General features: G+C 40.3%; 1 protein-coding gene across 18 annotated transcripts in view; it reads right to left on the bottom strand.

The window, feature by feature from the left end:
- Positions 1-20,130, bottom strand: part of CELF1 (CUGBP Elav-like family member 1) — an 80,235-nt gene that overhangs the window by 59,749 nt on the left and 356 nt on the right. The window lies entirely within an intron of this gene.

Below are 20,130 nucleotides of genomic sequence, written 5' to 3'. Positions count from 1 at the left end.
TTGTGGCTCAGTGGTTAAGAATCCGCCTGCCAATGCAGGGGACATGGGTTCGAGCCCTAGTCCGGGAAGATCCCACATGCCATGGAGCAACTAAGTCCATGCGCCACAACTACTGAACCTGCGCTTCAGAGCCCATGAGCCAGAACTACTGAGCCCGAGTGCCACACCTACTGAAGCCCGCGCGCCTAGAGCCTGTGCTCCGCAACAAGAGAAGCCACCGAAATGAGAAGCCAACGCACCGCAATGAAGAGGGTAGCCCCCGCTTGCCGCAACTAGAGAAAGCCGGCACTCAGCAACGAAGACCCAACGCAGCCAAAAATTAATTATTTTTTTTTTTAAAAAGAGAAAGGAGCACAGCAGAATTCCAGCAGTAGAGGCATTTTCATGTCCCACAAAACACAGACATGCAAGTGTTCAACATTTTATTTAAAATCTCTTAACTGTGGTTAGTGGCTTATACATTTTTTTTTAATACATTTAATTTTTCTGAGCAGGCCTGTTATAGCAACTTTGATTTCCCAAAGTGTATTTTATTGTGGACTACTATGCTATTTTTTGGGTGAGATCACAGCTTTAATTACCCATTAAGATTACTTACGTAAAGATAAACAACACAATGCAAAACACCACAGTTGTATACACCAAGGGTGGTTAAAGTATAACCACAAAATCAAAATGGCTATACACACCTATAGTATGGCCACTGGCAAGTCATTTCTTTCCTGTTATGTGCTTCCTCAAGTGAAAAATGGTATTGGACCAGATCAAGAGTCCACATCTAGGGTCCACAGACCTATAGAATTCACGGATATTTCATGGATCCCATAAACCCCACTATATTATGTGCAAAATTTTATATATATGTAAAATATATTTATGTACTTAACTTAGGTTTATAGGGAAATGGGTCCATAGCTTTTTACCAGATTTTTAAAGGGGTCCATGATCCAAAACAGGTTTAAGAACCAAAGACTAAACAATATATAGTTTGTTCCATCTCTAACATTCTGTCATCTCCTCTTGCACTTCCTAGTCCAATAAGAAGGGAATCTTCATGACTAAACCTAGTTAAGAATAAACAAGTCACCCTGGCCAAGAAATTATTCAAAACAATATATCACAATTCAAAAGAACCTGAATTGTTTTAGATGCAGACTAACATAATGCCTTTTAAAAAAAATTCTCAGACTTCCCTGGTGGTCCAGTGGGTAAGACTCGGAGCTCCCAATGCAGGGGGGCCCAGGTTCGATCCCTGGTCAGGGAACTAGATCCCACATGCATGCCGCAACTAAGAGTGCACATGCTGCAACTAAAGAGGCCACACGTGGCAATGAGGATCCCATGTGCCACAACTAAGATCCGGCGCAGCCTAAATAAACAAATAAGTATTTCTCAAAAAAAATTCTCGAGCTACTGTAAATCAACCATAACCTCAATTTAAAAAAAAGCCTCAGGAAAAATTTCTTTTTGTCCCAAGCAAATTTTACTACGACAGCTCATCTCAGGAGGCTTACAGGAGAGTGGAATTCTGTAGATTTGCTTAGGAACATCCCACTAGATACTTCCTCTCTTACCAGATGTACTTTTTTTTTTTTTTAAGAAGCTAAGGCCTCCAGTTTCCTACTTCTAATTCTAACCTGTAGCAAAGAAAGTAATAGGAGACAGGTAGAGAGGGAAAAAACTAGAGCATGGAAGATTGGAATAAAGAAGACCGATAATAGGCAAACAAAGAAGCTACCCATCCTGTCAGCAAGACATGGTATCTGAGAATAGCCACTGCCTAATATCTCAATTTGTAAAAAGTATATTACATAAAAGAAAAACCTAGCCTTCCTCTAAGACAATAAAGGGAAAAAAATGTGTCTGTTACTGCTGAACGATTTAAGCCTAAAATTTTTAGGTTCTCATGGCAACCTAAGTCATCACACTGCACATACTGTATATAAAATACATATTTAGAGGCTTAACTAGTAAACTCAAAATGTGACATATGTGCAATGTGGGCGACAACATTATTCTGGGAACTTTAACTTTAAAATCTTCCAACTTTTATTTTGCAGCTTCAAAGATGATATAATACAGTCAACTATGCAGAAGGTGCAAGCTCAAGGAAGAGGTACAAAGAACATAAATAGAAGCAAAGAGATGAAAGACAAAAAAAATCAGGCTATCAGAAAGTTTCGGAACATGGCTCTCCCTCCCACTGTGAATCAACCTGTAAATGGAGACTTAAAAAACAAGATTGCTAGTGAGGACATATATCAAGATAGCATTTGGGACACACTTTAATGTGGGCCCAGTCAAAAGAGGACATGGTCACAGAGCAGACCATTTGGTAAAAATGGCACTGACTGCAAGGCAGCCAAAAGAGACTGGTGATTTCTTTCTCTCTCTTTTCTGGGAGCTCATGGAATATGGCTGTTTAGAATTAAGAAGCAAAGTCAGAGCCAAAAGGATGGCTGTGGGGCATGGGAGTTGGAAGATGGGGACCAGACTTTAAGAAGAAGGGTAAAAAAAGGGAGATGGCAATCTTTCATGTCACATCATTTCTCACTAAGGAACCAAATAAAGATGTAACATCCAGTTTTCTCACCTACTAAATGACCCGTGGGAGGGATACCCCCACCTATCTGCCCATAGGAACTCCATGCATTTCTTTTTAAAGACACGAAGATGCTATGAATGCCACCTACCTTAAAACCTCATTTCCATGCCACTTCTGCTAGGGTTACATCACTCCTACTTTTCAACAAGAAAACAGGTAAACAGTTTAGGTAAGGTACACAAACAGTATCTTATCAGGGCAGCTAAAAGATAGGCCCATTTTTTCCTAACTCAAAGGTAAGAACTTCTAAAATGAGGCAATGAATTTACATTACTGATTAACAGTTAAAAATTATACTACCACATGAAAAGGAGTGGTTACAAAAATAAATTCTTTTTTTTTTTTTAATATTTACTTATTTATTTATTTTTGGCTGTGCTGGGTCTTCATTGCTGCACGCGGGCTTTCTCTAGTTGTGGCGAGCGGGGGCTACTCTTCATTGCGGTGCTCAGGCTTCTCATTGCAGTGGCTTCTCTCGTTGCGGAGCACGGGCTCTAGGTGCGAGGCTTCAGTAGTTGCAGCACTCTGGGCTCAATAGTTGTGGCTCGCGGGCTCTGGAGCACAGGCTCAGTAGTTGTGGTGCACGGGGTTAGTGGCTCCGCAGCATGTGGGAATCTTCCTGGACTAGGGCTCGACCCGAGCCTCCTGCATTGGCAGGCGGATTCTTAACCACTGTGCCACCAGGGAAGCCCAATTATTTCATTATTTTTATGAGGCTTAGCCTCTAAAAGCAAGAAAAGGAAAGGAAAATTGCACAGAATTTGGAGTGTGGACTCAAAGCCCAGCCCTGACCTACCACTTGATAGCTGGATGCCCCCAATAAGTTACTATCCTCCCTGAGGTTCCTAACCTCAAGTCTCCTTGTCTACAAAATGGTACGGATGAAACCATCTCCCTCTTCCTCTCTCTCATTCCCTCCCTTCCTCTCCTCTTCGTTTCTCTCTCTCACTCCCCACACCTCCCACCCAAAACATGAAGTCTAACAGCTAGTTTCCGTCATTACACTGTAATTCAGCATACTTTCTTATCAAGAAAAACTGTGTGATGAACTTTTAAGCAAAAATTCACTGGTCAAATTAAGAACCAGAATAATGACAAAAATAATAAATATGTTTTGGAGTAAATGAAGGAAAAGGGCACTGGGTTGAGGCTACAATTAGAGATTTCTTTCAGAGGCAGGCCACACCTGCTGATGACTAAAATATTTGATTACCTTAATTACCCTGGCTGCACAACAAGAAGGGCTGGTGGTCATGAAATTCCAGAATATTAAAAACTCAGCCACATTTTCATTATAGCATTCTCTACTGTGTTGAAGTCAAGACAGCAAAAGACTGCCAACAGCATTTTCACTTTAACTTTCTGGTAAGACCGAAAGAAAAATTAACATTGGAGCCAAATTCTCCATTTTTAAATATGGTAACTTCGAGGAAAAAGTATCTGTGGTTATAAGAAACTGAAAACATTTCTGTATACCTTATTAGAAAAGATGCATTTATGCTTTGCTTAAAAGGTATAAAAAAAAAATCTCAAGCTAATAATCTTAAATGTTTACCTGTTACTACCTTTCAAGCAGTTAGGAAAGAAGAAAAGTGAAATAAAGGCTGAAGCACTTACTGAAGGGACATTAAATGACTGGCATATTGAGCAACAATGACATCCAAGAAATGGACTTAAAAAAAAATTCTTTTTTGGTATGTGTAATTAATAATTACCAAAATAATGTTGGTTTTGAATCCAAAACTCACTTCTGTGTAAATGAACCTACTCTAAACAATGACAAAACAGTCACAAATGCACCACAAAAAATACAAAACAGCTTGCCTATTTGGCTTTTGATTTTGTTTTAAAATATTTTGAGGCCTCTTTTGATACTCTTTAGCTCACCGTCATCTCATCTTATTAAGCACGTTATAAAATACTTTAAGCTGAATATAGCATTTATCATCTCTTCCCTCCCAGCTGTTAAAGGACTAGCTTGTTCCAAATATGGCATTATCTTTTCAAAGTTCTAGAGTTTAGGCATAACATAATTCTTTTAACGAATTATCTGCCTTGTCATGACTGACAAGCATGACTTAAACGGAGATCAACAGGCTAATGAAAAACATTCAGGTCTGATTTTCAATTGCTAATTTATAAGGGGAGAAAAACAAAGCTTATAGCTTTAAAATGGGAAAGCCATGTAAAACTATCTTCTCTTTGAAGTCAGGCAGTGAGGTTTTTGCTAACTAGATAGGTAACCCCCAACTGAGGGAAGAGGCAGAGGGCACCTGCCCAGGATGCTGTAGAAGGGATTCCTCCACTGGGTAGAAAATTCCCCTGCATGACCTCTAAGGTCTTTTCCTAACCTCAGAAACTGATACTTGGTTTTTGAAAAGTAGAGGCATAGCAAATGTGATGTGTGGGCAGAGACAGCAGAACCGTCCTGGAAAATGAGAAGGTCTGGGATGGAATCCTGCTTCTGCTTCTATGTTAACTTAAGTAACGCATTTCACTTCCCTCATTTGCAAAATGAAAGGTTTAGAGAAGAAAATGAAGGTCTTAACATTTGGAGCCTATGGCTTCTTCCTATGCCTTTCTTGGCCACCCACCACCTTCCCACTACTGCACCTTCCCATAATTAGGCAGCTTTTTAAAGCATCTAATTAATGGAACACAGAAACTTTAACTTTCTACTTCTGGCTTGTTGCAAATGTGCAACAGCATTTTACCAAGGAGTAGCTAATGCCGCACAATTCTTGATATACTGGCTTTTCTTTGAACCCCAGTGACAGTTACACAGTGACAAGTTGTAAGCAAGGAGGTTGTTACCATGGGGACCCACGAGGATTCCTGGGGGTGGATCCAGCAGGCTTTTTTTTCTTTTGGTCAGAGCTTTTTTTTTTAAATTTCTGGCTGCGTTGGGTCTTTGTTGCTGTGCGCGGGCTTTCTCTAGTTGCGGCGCACGGGCTTCTCATTGTGGTGGCTTCTCTTGTTGCAGAGCACGGGCTCCAGGCGCCTGGGCTTCAGGAGTTGTGGCTCGTGGGCTCTAGGGCACAGGCTCAGTAGTTGTGGCGCATGGGTTTAGTTGCTCTGCAGCATGTGGGATCTTCCCGGACCAGGGCTCGAACCCGTGTCCCCTGCATTGGCAGGTGGATTCTTAACCACTGCGCCACCAGGGAAGCCCGGTCAGAGCATTTTTGATGGTCTGGATCTAGCAATCCAGAAAGCCTGATCTAATTTTTCTTCAGCAAGCTGCCTTCAAGAAATATAGCAGGTCCAAAAGGGTTATTTTTAAGTAGTTTCCCAATCCCAGCACAATCTATAACCCACATTAGTTCAGTAATTTGCAAGGTTTAAAAAAAAAAAAAAAAAGGACTTGTAAATGCATCATCCAGAGGCTATTAAACAAAAATGGCATATGATAAAAACAATAATGATATAATAAACCTGGTGTCTTTCCATGATTATTTCCCATATAGTATACAATTCTGAAGAAATACTGTTTTAGTGACTCTCTTGCAAGAGTTAAATATATTCAAGTTTTAATCTCCCTAGTCATAAAAACAATTAAATAAATACAGCTCAATAAAGTTTCAGTGACCTATGTATGCTTCCATATCCTTCCAGATCACAATACAGCATAAATTATATTCAGTGTTTTCCTATCAAGACTTCAAAGTTCTCCAAAGCAAGTTTCTACTCAAGAAATTTTAGCTTCCCTACATGATTATGTCAGAAACATATCACACAAAATAATTATAATAAATAAAACTGATTATAAAATAAATCACACTGATTAGACCAGAACAGAGTTTAAATTGCAAGTCTTGCCTCCAAAACTGCTGTGTATGGACAAAGGGGATGTAATTCAGGGAGATGAACTGTCACTCCCAGCTAAATGTGCGCTGGCGCTCAGCTCCCCTGAGACCCATTCTGTTAGAAGATACCTTAAGAAAACAGATCATTTACAAATCTAATCTGTGGATCTGGTTTGTTCAGAGAAGTGGAGCAGTCAGAATTCAAAAGAAAACATTCCTCTATGTCTTACTTAGCCCAGAGCAAAGTTACACCAGACAAATTAACATTAATAAATAAAAATAGAACTTGATTTCATAGTAATAATCTAAAACTTCAGCTTTCCTAGGCCTGATCCACAATAACTGGAGAGCTAGAAAGCAGCTGGAACAAAGCTCAAGAAGTGTCCCTGTGCTCAGAAAAATCTTTCCCTGATCTCAAACTAATAATTACTGAAAACCCTAAATATAAATGCCACTAAGATAAAATGTGTTGAAACCTAATTCATAACCGTACTATAAAAGTAAAAGACAAATCACAAATTCACAAGTCTAAAGAGAAAAAAAAAATGGACCTAAAGAGACAAGATATACTGTCAGCTAAAGGTAAACAGGAATCAAAATATTCCAGAGGGACTTCCCTGGTGGCGCAGTGGTTAAGAATCCGCCTGCCAACGCAGGGGACACAGGTTCGAGCCCTGGTCTGGGAAGATCCCACATGCCGTGGAGCAACTAAACCCATGCGCCACAACTACTGAGCCTGCGCTCTAGAGCCCTCGAGCCACGACGACTGAAGCTCACGCACCTAGAACCTGTGCTCCACAACAAGAGAAGCCACTGAAATGAGAAGCCTGCGCACCTCAAAGAAGAGTAGCCCCCGCTCGCGGCAACTAGAGAAAGCCCTCATGAAGCAACAAAGACCCAACACAGCCAAAAATAAACAGATAGACAGATAGATAGATAGATAAGATTAAAAAAAGAGAGAGAGAGAGAGAAACTTCTCCTTCCAATGCAGGGGCTGCGTGTTCTATTCCTAACTCTGGTCGGGGAGCTAAGATCCCACATGCCTCACGGCCAAAAAACCAAAACAGAAGCAATATTGTAACAAATTCAATAAAAACTTTAAAATTGGTCCACATCAAAAAAAAGATATTCCATAGAAATATTGTATCTGGTTTTCATATATTTACTCACCTAAGCTTTCCTGTAGCAGGTCCCAAAGGGTTATTTTTAAGTAGTTTCCCAATCCCATCACCACAATCTATAACCCAAATTAGTTCAGTAAAGAAGTCTGCAAGCTTAAAAAAAAAAAAAAAATTGGACTTGTAAATGTATGCAGAGGCTATTAAAAATGGCATATGATAAAAATCATAATGATATAATAAATATGGTGTCTTTCCATGATTATTTCCCATAAACTTTAAATAGGAAGTGCAGAGGACAAGCCCAGAGCACAGTTTTGCCACTTTAGTTTAATATTAGACAGTCTAAGAGACTCAGGGCACAGGACATGAGAAGAGGCAAACTCTTGGGTGGTTTATTTGTTTTTACTACTGGTTTACGATTTCCTTGATTTTATTTTTAAATGCATGTCTTGGCCCAGAAAAGCAAAAGAACATAGACTGCCAGTAGTATCAGATTCTCCTTTTCTTATTTTCTGGAGCTACAGAAAAGAGTCAGAATCAGGGTTGTCTAGGAGCCTTCTGATGTTGTCCAGGCAATATACAATATGAGGTTTTAAGATACATGAAGGCTTTTACAGTACAAATCTTAGCCAACTTAATGTCTTTCAATGGAAAGCTGCTTACATTTTTTTCCCCAGAAAACTCCTTGGAGCTTTAAAGTACTGATTATTTTCAAAAGACAATGATTTGAAGAAATGGATTCACAGAATTTCAATTTTAAAAGTTTTCTTCCTATTTCTAGTCCTTAGTACTGAACTGTCTCAAAACATAAAATTAAGTGCCATTCAACATATAGTACTCAACAAATATTTATCAACTACTTACTTTGTGCAGGGCCCCATACCAGTAAACACTATGGACTGTAAAAACGTATAACTTCTTCCATGAACAGCCCTTAGTTCAATACTATATACACACTACAGTACAGTACAAAGGCATAACACTGTTTAGGTTTATATTCTCAACAATTCGGCCTCCCATGTAAAATAACGACTTCCAGCTTTTTCTACCCTGCAAATCTATTCCTTCCTAGTAGTATACAAATCCACATTTCTTTTTAATTCCTGTTTTAATATTACAGAGAACTTTTACATTTCTCTGGAATAAAGTCTTTCAACTTAACAGAAACCAAATGATCACAGGAAGAAAAAAAAATCAAATTAAACTGTCCTTCTCAGAGCTTCCCTCTCTCCCTCATTAACATTTCTCAAAGAGAAAAACACCACTGTGATGCTCCTATTACAGATCATTCATGAAGTTACTAACTGAGCTGAGACCAGACAGACTCCATCAACTGGGCACACAGCCATTCACCATTACCCTTTGTTTAAAGTCTCAACTGCTGTTCAACCCGCATTATTGTGTTCCACTCAAGTCCATCAACTTTTTTTAAGAGGAAACAAGCAAATGTGCTACTTTAGAAATGAAGAAAGGACCTAATTCACATGCCTCACAAAAAATTCTTTAAAAATGATGGCTCGCTTTAAATTTCCTACCTGAAATAGTATTATTGCTTTATTATCAGTCTTACATGCCTAAAAAGAACTAGTTGTACACAAATAATCATTAGAAACTTGTTTTAAAAAAAAACCCAAACCCTCAATCTTGAGCTGGCAAAGCACCAGAGAGAAGCACTCTGTGCACCAAAAGGGAAAACACAGATGAATGTCTACACTACAGATGGAGAAGCCAAAACCCCAAGCAGCCTAAGCCTGAGGGTGAGGAGGCTGCTGGGGGAAAAAGGGCAATCTTCCAAAGAGCCATGATCCCAGGCTTGACTATTCTAAAATTCAAATCAGTTTAAGAAATGTTGGGCAGAGTTCTGCACTAAGCATTTTATTAAAAGCTCTTTTGGTTGTAATTAAGAGAACTTCCTCCAAACTAGCTTAAGCAAATAAAAATGGCATTAATTGAAAAGATACTGGAGTATCTCATGGAACCCAAAGGCAGAAAGTACACCAGGGCCACACCTGCAAAGCCTTTCTGCACCCAGGCTTCTATTCTGCATGTGCTTCTAGTCTGCCTCTCTCTCCAGAGCTACATTTCTCATCAATGCTTCTTTCTGGATAAATGTACTTAATTCTCCCTCCCTGCAGACTGGCCTTCACTGCTTCCACATGTATTAAGCCTGAACTTGGCTGTGCCCCAGCGTCTGAGTCTATATGTTTCAAGTTCTCTGAATAGAGGTGATCTGTTTGTTCCCTAAAGACACGAATCTCAGTTCCAATCTCAAATTCCTAGAAGAAACTGATGTGCCCAGCTTGGGCCATGGCCCACTAAACTGCTACAAGAAGGGCTAGATCACAGAGTATAATTAGGGTAGGGGCTGCATGCCTGACTCCTTAAAAGATATATAACACACTAAATAAGCAATAAGGCAATCTCCATCCTCAAAAAAACCTTAAAATCTCACTGAAATGAAAAAAAAAATCATTAATACTAAAATAACATCCTATGATACAGTATTAGAACGAATGGACATGAAAAGCTTCATGACAAAGATCAGCTGGGCACTAAATGACAAACAGAAATTGAAACATGAGCAGGGAAGGGCTGAAGAACACAAAATGCAATGCCTGCTCCTCTTGCTCTGGCCATAAATCTAAGAATTATGGACCTAAGGAATACACAGTCTTTTACCACATAAACAGCTTCCAGTGAAATATCCTAGTTGGAAGCCTGCTATAAGGTTTAAAATGACTATATAACCACAAAGCAGTACTGTTTCAATGTGCAGGAATAACCAGGTCGCTGATGAATGTCAGTCATACATTTTCAAGGTGCTTGTCACCACCACCCTGACTTCCTTTCACTCCCTGGACCCCCTAAGACTCTTGATCAGACAGCAGCGTTCAGAATCAGGCAGGCAGCCAGCAGGGACAGCAAAGGTGTTTCTCCCTGGTAATATCCCACCCAACTTAGCATGGTTAAGTTAGCAACATCATGCAGACAACTCATGCAAGAGAGAAACACCAGCTAAGCTATGTAATAGTAGTGGGGGGGTGGGACTGGAGCAGAAGAGAATGTTTCCCACACACACAAGCTGCAAGCACAAAAAAACTGGGAAAAGCCTACAGTAAATTATCTGTACAAAACAGAAAGTAGCAAAAACTGAACAGATGTCCAAATAATACTGGGTTAAAAAAGACAGTCTACTCACAGTAGACAATCAGTTACCCCACATTATCACCAAAATATCACACATTCCCACAGTCTCTGCAAGAGCTTGCTTCAATCTCACAGGAAACAAAAAGGTAAAAAGAACAATGAGAAAGTGGTGACAGTTTCTAATTTAGTGATTCCTTTGCTGAAAAGTAGCAATGTTATGTAAATGAAAACTACTGACCTATCAAAATTAAAAGTGTAACACTATAAAATTAAACGGCTTTAGAACCAAAAATCTTCATTTTGTATAATCCCCAAACTAAAGACATTTCCCAATTTGGGAACATAATTTCAATGGAGTTTCAACATGGCGGGGGGGTGGAGGGGGGCGGGAATGATTTTAACTCCATTTTGTCAAAGCTGAACATAGTTATGGAGGTCAGAAAGTTAGTGAACACTTCTTTCTAAAGCTACACTCCTAACCTATGAACACATCCCCAAAGTGGCATATTAAAATCAATTAAGTGAGATCTCACTGCAGCCTCTAAACCAGAACTCACCATTCCTCTTCATATTTGCTGCCATATTTTCTAAGTGGAGGAACAGAAAAATCAAAATGTTACAATCCATAAGCTGTTCTGAAAGTGAGTCCATTTCTTGTAAAGCGGGGAAAAGGTTGGCTGACTGAGGGTCACATCAGAACTTCACAAAGCTCTAAGAGTTAAAATGCTTTAAATCATTAAGATATTTTATACTCACAGTCTCCCCTAACTAGGCTTTCTTATCTCTTAAGCACAAAGTCTAATTTTAATGTAACTTTTATGAATTTCATGTTCTCTGTATAAAAATTGAAAAACAATGGCAAGTATGAAGAAAAAAAAGTTGCTCATGTCCCAATGCTCAGAGAAAATTTTGGTATTTATCCTTCTAGCCTGTGAGATAAGGTTTTTAGAAGAATTAAAGATTTCCTTAGCAGAAAGAATGTGTTAATAAGTCAATGTGCAGTTTATGACGAATATAAAACATTCTTGAAATTTTTTACAGGTCTGGAACTCAAAGAAGTTAAAAATAAACAAATTTATGCTCGTGGCTTCCATAGCATAGCAGAGGTTAAAAAAGTAACTACAGAACACAGGAATTCCCTGGCGGTCCAGTGGTTAAGACTTGGCGCTTTCACTGCAGTGGGTCCGGGTTCGATCCCTGGTTGGGGAGCTAATATCCCGCAAGCTTCCTGGTGCGGCCAAAAGAAACCAAAACAAAACAAAAAAAAAACCCTACAGAACAGCTATGCTGATTAATTCTGCAAGGAAACCAGTACTTCAAGGAGATTCTAAAGCCAATTTCATGACAAGGACAAGTTACAATTACAAAGATCTCATCAAGAAAAATGTCTTAAAAAAAAAAAAAAAAGAAAAGAAAAATGTCTTTATCAAATTACAAAGCTCAGATAAGGATTCTTGATACAATATAGTTTACAAAGCAAAAAGCTAAAACTGATTAACTCTTTCATCTACATTACAACTCTAAATATTAGAGCCCACCCTCTCTCCAAGCCTAAAACTAGTTACCTATAACTAGGAAGAGACCCAGGTGTCCCTACAGCAAACCCAATAATATATTCATCTGTATTTTTCAGTTTCCTATGAACATAGAAGACTCCCTATCAACAAACTCCCACGTGAAGTGTAGACAGTGAAGATGAATCTAGGAAACCACCTTACCTGAGCATTCCACAGGGAACAATGAGCTTAAAGGTTCTATGGGAAAGGACACTCTTCATAGCAAAACAATTCAGATGCACGAATTGGACTTCAGGAAACAATCTTATCCCTAACCCACAATGGACAAAGGAAAATGCAAAACAAAATACACCTAAAAGGGGAAAGGAAAGGAACACTGACAGTAGCTACTGTCTGTGTATGGCACTGCTACTCATTTTAACAGTGTCTTTTATTTGGTTGAACTGCATTACTGACCCATGAGATAAGCAGCAGGCCCATTTTTACAGATGAAAAAAGGAAATAGCATTATCAACACTGTACCAGGCACTATTCAGTGCCTAGCTTAAGTTATCTTAATTAATTCTCACATTACATTCCAAGTTAGTTATCTCCATTTTAAAGATGAGAAAAAAGACTCAGAAATGTTAAGGTCACACGGTGATATTACCAATTTTTAAGCCCAAAGGCTGGAGCTGTCAAACTTACCCTCCCAAGCAATGCTTATAAACCCCAGTCAAGTCACATCATTCTTTCAAACCACAGGTTTCAAACCAATTTTAAGAACTCGAAATATCCTAGAATCAACTCTCAATTATGAGAAGACTAATTCTGTAGATTTTGTTCAAAATTTCTTGTTTTGGAGTATAACCTTTAAAAAATTGTGAATCACTATGTTGTACACCTGAAACTTATATAATTTTGTGAATCAACTATACCCCAATAAAAAAAATTAGCATAAAAAATTTTCTTGTTTCATTTTACTTGCTCTTTGACCATTTCAGAATGCCATAGCACAGTGTGCAGGTAAATACAGGATTATATTAATAGCAACCAACTAGCAGAATCTGTATAAGTTCCACTCAGAAAACCTACATAGAAAGTTAATTCTTGTTTCAAACGTATAGTGAAATACCTAAACTTCCATGATACATTCTACTTTTAATTACCAAAAATAATCAAGAATCAAGGAATAATTCTGGACAAAAGAATGGTTCACGTTGTTTGAAAAAGAGGTATACAGGGACTTCCCTGGTGGCGCAGTTGTTAAGAATCCGCCTGCCAATGCAGGGGACACGGGTTCGATCCCTGATCTGGAAAGATCTCACATGCCACAGGGCAACTACGCCCGTGCGCCACAACTACTGAAGCCCGCGCGCCACAACGAGAGAAGTCACCTCACCACAATGAGAAGCCCATGCAACTGCAACAAAGAGTAGCTCCCACTCGCCGCAACCAGAGAAAGCCCGCATGCAGCAACGAAGACCCAACGTAGCCAAAAAAAGAGAAAAAAAAAGGAGAGGTATATAAATCCTCCCTAACACAAAAATAAAATCCCATGTGCTAAGTACTGTGAGGCCTGTTATACAGTAAGTCCCCTACGTACGAACCTTCAAGTTGCGAACTTTCAAAGATGCGAACGTGCCCCTGTATGCCAGCTGTTGTACTCTACCACTGTACTCTTCAAGGTGCTGTACTGAAAGATTTAAAATGTTTTTTCTGTTTGTTTTTTATGCATTGTGTGAAAAGTATTATAAACCTATTACAGTACAGTACTGTATAGCCGATTGTGTTAGCAGGGTACCTAGGCTAACTTTGTTAGACTTATGACCAAACCGGACTTACGAATGCGCTCTCAGAATGGAACTCGTTCTTATGTAGGGAATTTACTATACCTCTTTGGGACAAAAGGGTTAACCAAATAAAACTTTCAGTTCATCCCATGTCCCAAGGATTAATATTAAACTCCTTTTATTACTTACTGGGGAGGAGGAAAATGGGAGTTGGAGGCTAGGTCCAAAAAGCAAAGAGAAGAAAAGTAGACAATCAAGCAGCTCAAAATCAGTTATGAACCTCCAAAAAATTAAGTAAAAGCTCACCTTAAGAAGAAAGCCTTGAGGGGCTTCCCTGGTGGCGCAGTCGTTGAGAATCCGTCTGCCAATGCAGGGGACACAGGTTCCATCCCTGGTCCGGGAAGATCCCACATGCCCAAAGCAACTAGGCCCATGCACCACAACTACTGAGCCTGTGCTCTAGAGCCCACGAGCCACAACTACTGAGCCCGTGTGCCGCAACTACTGAAGCCCGCGTGCCTAGAGTCCGTGCTCCCCAAGAGAAGCCCATGCACCACAACGAAGAGTAGCCTCCGCTCATCGCAACTAGAGAAAGCCCACGTGCAGCAACAAAGACCCAACACACCCAAAAGTAAATAAATAAATAAATTTATAAAAAAAAAAAAAGAAGAAAGCCTTTCATGCATGAGAATACTCTGAATATACTAAAACAAACTGGGAGGCTTATGATAACCTTCAAAATGCTCTTACCCTCAAAGTATTCGTTATTAATTCTAAGCAGGCCATTAAATGCCAGGTTTATAAACTTTATACAACATGGAATACCTGGATATCATTCCACCGCTCTAACAAAAAACACTCATATATTAATTATACAGCAAAAGCAGAAACTTGCCTATACCTTCTCTTTATGTGACATTTCTTCTGTACATAATCTGTATTTTGAAAATGACTAGAAATTATCATTAGATTAGAAATTAGAAATGATGCTGTTAACCGTGATCTGCATTACTGTTACATACTTTTAAGCACACTGATACGTTTGAATTTTTCCAGAGATTTGAGCATGTCAGTGGACATCCCCCGGTAATTGGTAATCCACATGAAGAGCATGAATTCTAACCAATTCAAGAGCCTTTATGGAGCACCAAGAGAGAGCAAGATACCAAGATGAAAGAGACATCCCTGACCTCAATAAGGAGAGGAATTCAACCACAAAAAGGAACGAAGTCCTGATATGTGCTACAAGTGGACAAACCTTGAAAACACTGTGCTAAGTGAAATACGCCAGACACAAAAGGACAAATATTATGATTCCAATTACATGAAATATCCAGAATAGGCAAATTCACAGGGACAGACAGTAGACCAGAGGTTACCAGGGGCTAGGAGGAGGGAGGATTGGATGGTTATTACTTAATGGTTACAGAGTTTCTCTTTGGGGTGAAGAAAACTTCAATTTTCCAAACAGAGGAGTGGTGATAACTGCACAACACTGTGAACGCACTTAATGCCACTGAATTGTACTCTTAAAAATGGTTAAAATGGGGGAGTTCCCTGGTGGCCTAGTGGTTAGGATTCCAGGCTTTCACTGTCATGGCCTGGGTTCAATCCCTGGTTGGGGGAACTGAGATCCTGCAAGCCAAGCAGCATGGCACGGACAAAAAAAAAAAAAAAAAAAAAAAAAGGGTTAAAATGACCTTAACCTAAAACTATAAAACTCCTAGAAGAAAACAGGGTATAAGCTTCAGGGCACTGGACTTAGCAGTGGTTTCTTGGATAAGGCACCAAAAGCACAGGCAACAAAAGCAAAAAACAGACAAATGAGACTCCATCAAACTTAAAATTCTGTACATCAAAGGACACAACAGAGTGAAATGGCATGGGAGAAACTATGTGTAAATCATATATATCTATTAAGTGATTAATATTCAGAATACATAAAGAACTACAACTCAACAAGAACGACAACAACAAAAATCTGATTTTTAAAAATGGGCAAAGGGGGCTTCCCTGGTGGCACTAAGAATCCGCCTGCCAATGCAGGGGTCACGGGTTCGAGCCCTGGTCCAGGAAGATCCCACATGCCGCAGAGCAACTAAGCTCGTGCGCCACAACTACTGACCCTGTGCTCTAGAGCCTGCAAGCCACAACTACTGAGCCCACGTGCCACAATTACTGAAGCCCGTACGCCTAGAGGCCATGCTCCGCAACAGGAGAAGCCACCACAATGAGAAGCCCGCGCACTGCAACGAAGAGGAGCCCCAGCTCGCCGCAACTAGAGAAAGCCCGCGCACAGCAACGAAGACCCAATGCAGCCAAAAAAAAAAAAAAAAAAATTAAAAATGGGCAAAAGACTTCTATAGGCATTTCTGCAAAGTTGACATACAAATGGCCATCAAGCATATGAAAAAATGTTGAACATCGTTAGTCAGAGAAATGCAGATCAAAACCACGAGAGACCACCTCACACCCATTAGGACCGTTACTATTAAAAAAGAAGAAAAGGGAATTCCATGGCGGTCCAGTGGTTAGGGCTCCGAGCTACCACTGCAGGGGGTATGGGTTCGATCCCTGGTTGGGGAACAAAGATCCTGCATGTCACGTGGCGCGGCCAAAAAAAAGAAAAAAAAAACGAATGTTGGTGAGGATGTGGAGATATTAGAATCCTTGTGCACTGTTGGTGGGATTGTGCAATAGGGGGATCGTTATGGAAAACAGTATGGAGGTTCCTCAAAAAATTAAAAACAGAACCACCATATGATCCATCAATTCACTTCTGAATATTATCCAAAAGAACTGAAAGAAGGGGGACTTCCTTGGTGGTCCAGTAGTTAAGACTCCACGCTCCCAATGCAGGGGGTCCAGGTTCGATCCCTGGTCAGGGAACTAGATCCCACATGCATGCCGCAACTAAAGATCCACACACTGCAACTAAGACCTGGAGCAGCCTAATTAAATAAATACTAAAAAAAAGAAAAAAGAATTGAAAGAAGGGTCTCAAAGAGATATCTGCACACCCATATTCATAGCAGCACTAGTCACAATGGCCAAAAGGTACAAACAACTTGTGTTCATCAACAGATAAATGGATAAACAAAATGTGGTATATACATATAATAGAATATTATTCAGCCTTCGAAAGGAAAGAAATCCTGTCACATGCTACAACATGGATGAACCTTAAAGATATAGTAAGTGAATGAGCCAGTCACAAAAAGCCAAATACTGTTGTGAATCCACTCATACCTAAAAGTAGTCAAATTCACAGAAGCAGTAAGTAGAATGGTAGTTATGAAAGGCTGGGGTGGGAGGAGGGAGAAAATGGGAGTTGTTGTTTAATGGGTATGGAGTTTCAGATTTAGAAGATGAAAAGGTTCTGGAGATCTGTTTCCCATTAATATGAATGCACTTAATGCTACAAAACTGTACACTCAAAAATAATTAAGATGCTAAATTTTAGGTTATGTGTTTTTTATGTTAAAAAATGTAAATATTAAAAAATGGTTAAAATGGAAAATTGTTATATATATTTTACCACAATTTTTTAAAATTAATAATGCAATATACCAAAACTGTTGAAGTGCATGGTATGTGAATTATATCTCAATAAAGCTGTTAAAAAAAAAAAGGCAGAGCACACAGAGTGTCACCGAATCCAGTGAGCTTCACTCACTGGTTTACAGAAAACAGAGCAGTTTGTTGGAAGTACCCAAAGCCTTGAGCAGAGGAGCCTATGCTCCTACTTCCTCCAACTTCTTCACCCTGGCCTCCAGGTGACAGCTCTTCTCGTTCCCTTTCCAAGGCACACCACCACCACCTTGTAACTTCCCAGTTCCTTATTACATCTGGCCTCACAGGAAAATTAAGTTAAAGAAGCTGCAGTGGCAGTCACAGGAGGGGGCATGGAATTCACGACTCACACTCCACGTTTACCAGCAGAGCCCCAATATTAAAAAAAAAAAAAATCACACAGTAGATGTACAATAAACATTAGGTCTCTGTCCTTCCTCTTCTCTTCTTCAAGCCCAGCATGTTTAAAACAGCAAATTCTCTGCTCCCATGCTGTGATATCCAGTGGCCTAACTCATATGTGCTGGAGCTTAAACACAGTGCATCATTTAAAATGTGGTTGTCAATGCCTATCACCTACTACTAAACTTAAAAACATATCGCAAAACTGTAACTAGGATAAGCGTATTTTGTTAAAATAATAAACATTTCTACAGCATATAAAAAGGATAATAAGATAAAGACCACAAATATTAACAATCACCTCTGAGTGGTGGGACTAAAGGTGAGTTTCTCTCTTTTTTCTGGCTTATCTGCATTTTTAATAATGAATCTGTAACTTCTGTAATAACAAAAATAAATGTAAATCTTCAGAAAAATAAATGATTCTGGCTCAAAATTTCACTACCTCTTATACTACAGACACTTTCACACATTACTGCACTGAAGCTGAATTGGCACCGTGTGAAACAGACACGATTTCCTCCATTTTGCAGATGAGAATGAGCTGAGGCTCAAAACAGTGACTTGGTCAAGGTTGTAGAGCTAGTAACAGACCAAGGATTACAATTCAGGCCTTCAACTCCAAGCCTGGGGCCCTTTCCATTCCATCACATCTTAAAGGGCAATTTGCATTATTGCTCATGATATTGTATTTTTAAAAAAACAAAAAAAACCTATGTTGAAACTGTTGTAAGAGCACCTGCTACATAATCTTGGGCAAATAACCTCGGGAGCCTCAGTTTCCTCATCTGAAAAGTGAAGTGGTTGGAAAAGATATTCTATCTCACCAGCTAATGGATTTTAAGTCTAGATACCATCTGAGGAGAAAATAACCCCATGGGCAAAAATCAATGGTTGGAGAGAAGTTGAGGCCTATGCTCTGGGCCAAGGGCCATTCTTAATGGAAACAGGTGGTGGACAGTCAAGAGGAAAGAACCGCTGGGGAAACCATAAACTTCCAGGTTAAAACAACAGCTGAAAGCTCCTGCTTCGCTTTCCTAACAGCAATGCTTCAATCCTGGCTAACTCATGATTAGAAACCACATACCTTAAGTCAAGCTAGAAGAATATAAAAACACGGGGGGAGGGGAGGGACCTGTAGCGATAGTTTATGCACGCTATGGTAACTGGATGATTTTCCAAGTGGACTCATTAATGTTAAAACAGAAAAAACCCTTGGTGGTTCTCAGAGACGACTCTTCCCCAGCAAGAATTTAAGGAGAAACTGAAAACTGCGTACCACTCTGAGAGATGCCACACTTGTGGAAAAGAACCAACCCAACACTTATGGAAAAGGTGAAAGAATGAAATTAAAACCTCTTCGATCTACAGAGAATCAAAGAAAGCTAAGAGACCTTTCTTAAGGGGGAAGTTCCTGTAAACGATTCATCGGGTACCTGTTACCTCTTACACTGCAGACATTATAAAGCACTCCACGCTATCTGACACTATTATACAGCCTTCTCCCTCGAAGGTAATAAAACTACAGCATTAACTTTGCTGGCGAGAAAAAGATTCCATTTTGCTAAAGCAGGCTCCGACCAAAATCGCACCACCTTCCCCTCAACTACGGGGACGAGTCTAAACCAAGGAGAAGCTGCTTAGAGCCTGTGCAACCGTCTTAGAGAATTAAAACAACATCCTGTTCCGAGGACCACAACCAAAACACCAGCGGCTTTAAATCCAAAACCAGTTCCTTAGCGAAGAAAGCTCCTCACCGTGCTCTCCGCGCTCCCGGGTGCGAGAATCCAGCCCCGCTACTAGGCCATAACGGGTGAGCACCTGACGTGGGGGGGAGGGCGAGCCAAGGCCCTAGCGGATCTGGGACGAGGAAAGGGGGGCTCTCGAGGCTCCTGAGGAGAAGCGCTGCGCTCCAGAGGCGGGGGTCCTGGGGACCCCCCCCAAGGGTAAGCACCAAGAACACGTGGGGCGACAGGAGCAGGGAAAGGGTGTCCGGGGCAGGCAGCCTGGGTCTGGCACGGCGGCCGGAAAAAGGAGGACGGAGCTACCCCTGGGCAGGGAACGGAGCCCTCAGAGCCCGGAGAATGAAGGCAAAGGGCGCGGAGAGAGGGGCAAGGCCACGAGGAGGGCGGATCTCCCTGGGCGCGGGGGCACGCGTCAGGCCGGCGCGGCGGGACGCGGGTAGCTGAG

Source organism: Balaenoptera borealis, assembly GCF_965194805.1.
Source record: "Balaenoptera borealis genome assembly, chromosome: 11".
NCBI classification, from domain to species: domain Eukaryota; kingdom Metazoa; phylum Chordata; class Mammalia; order Artiodactyla; family Balaenopteridae; genus Balaenoptera; species Balaenoptera borealis.
This window is presented reverse-complemented; position numbering and strand designations above follow the sequence as displayed.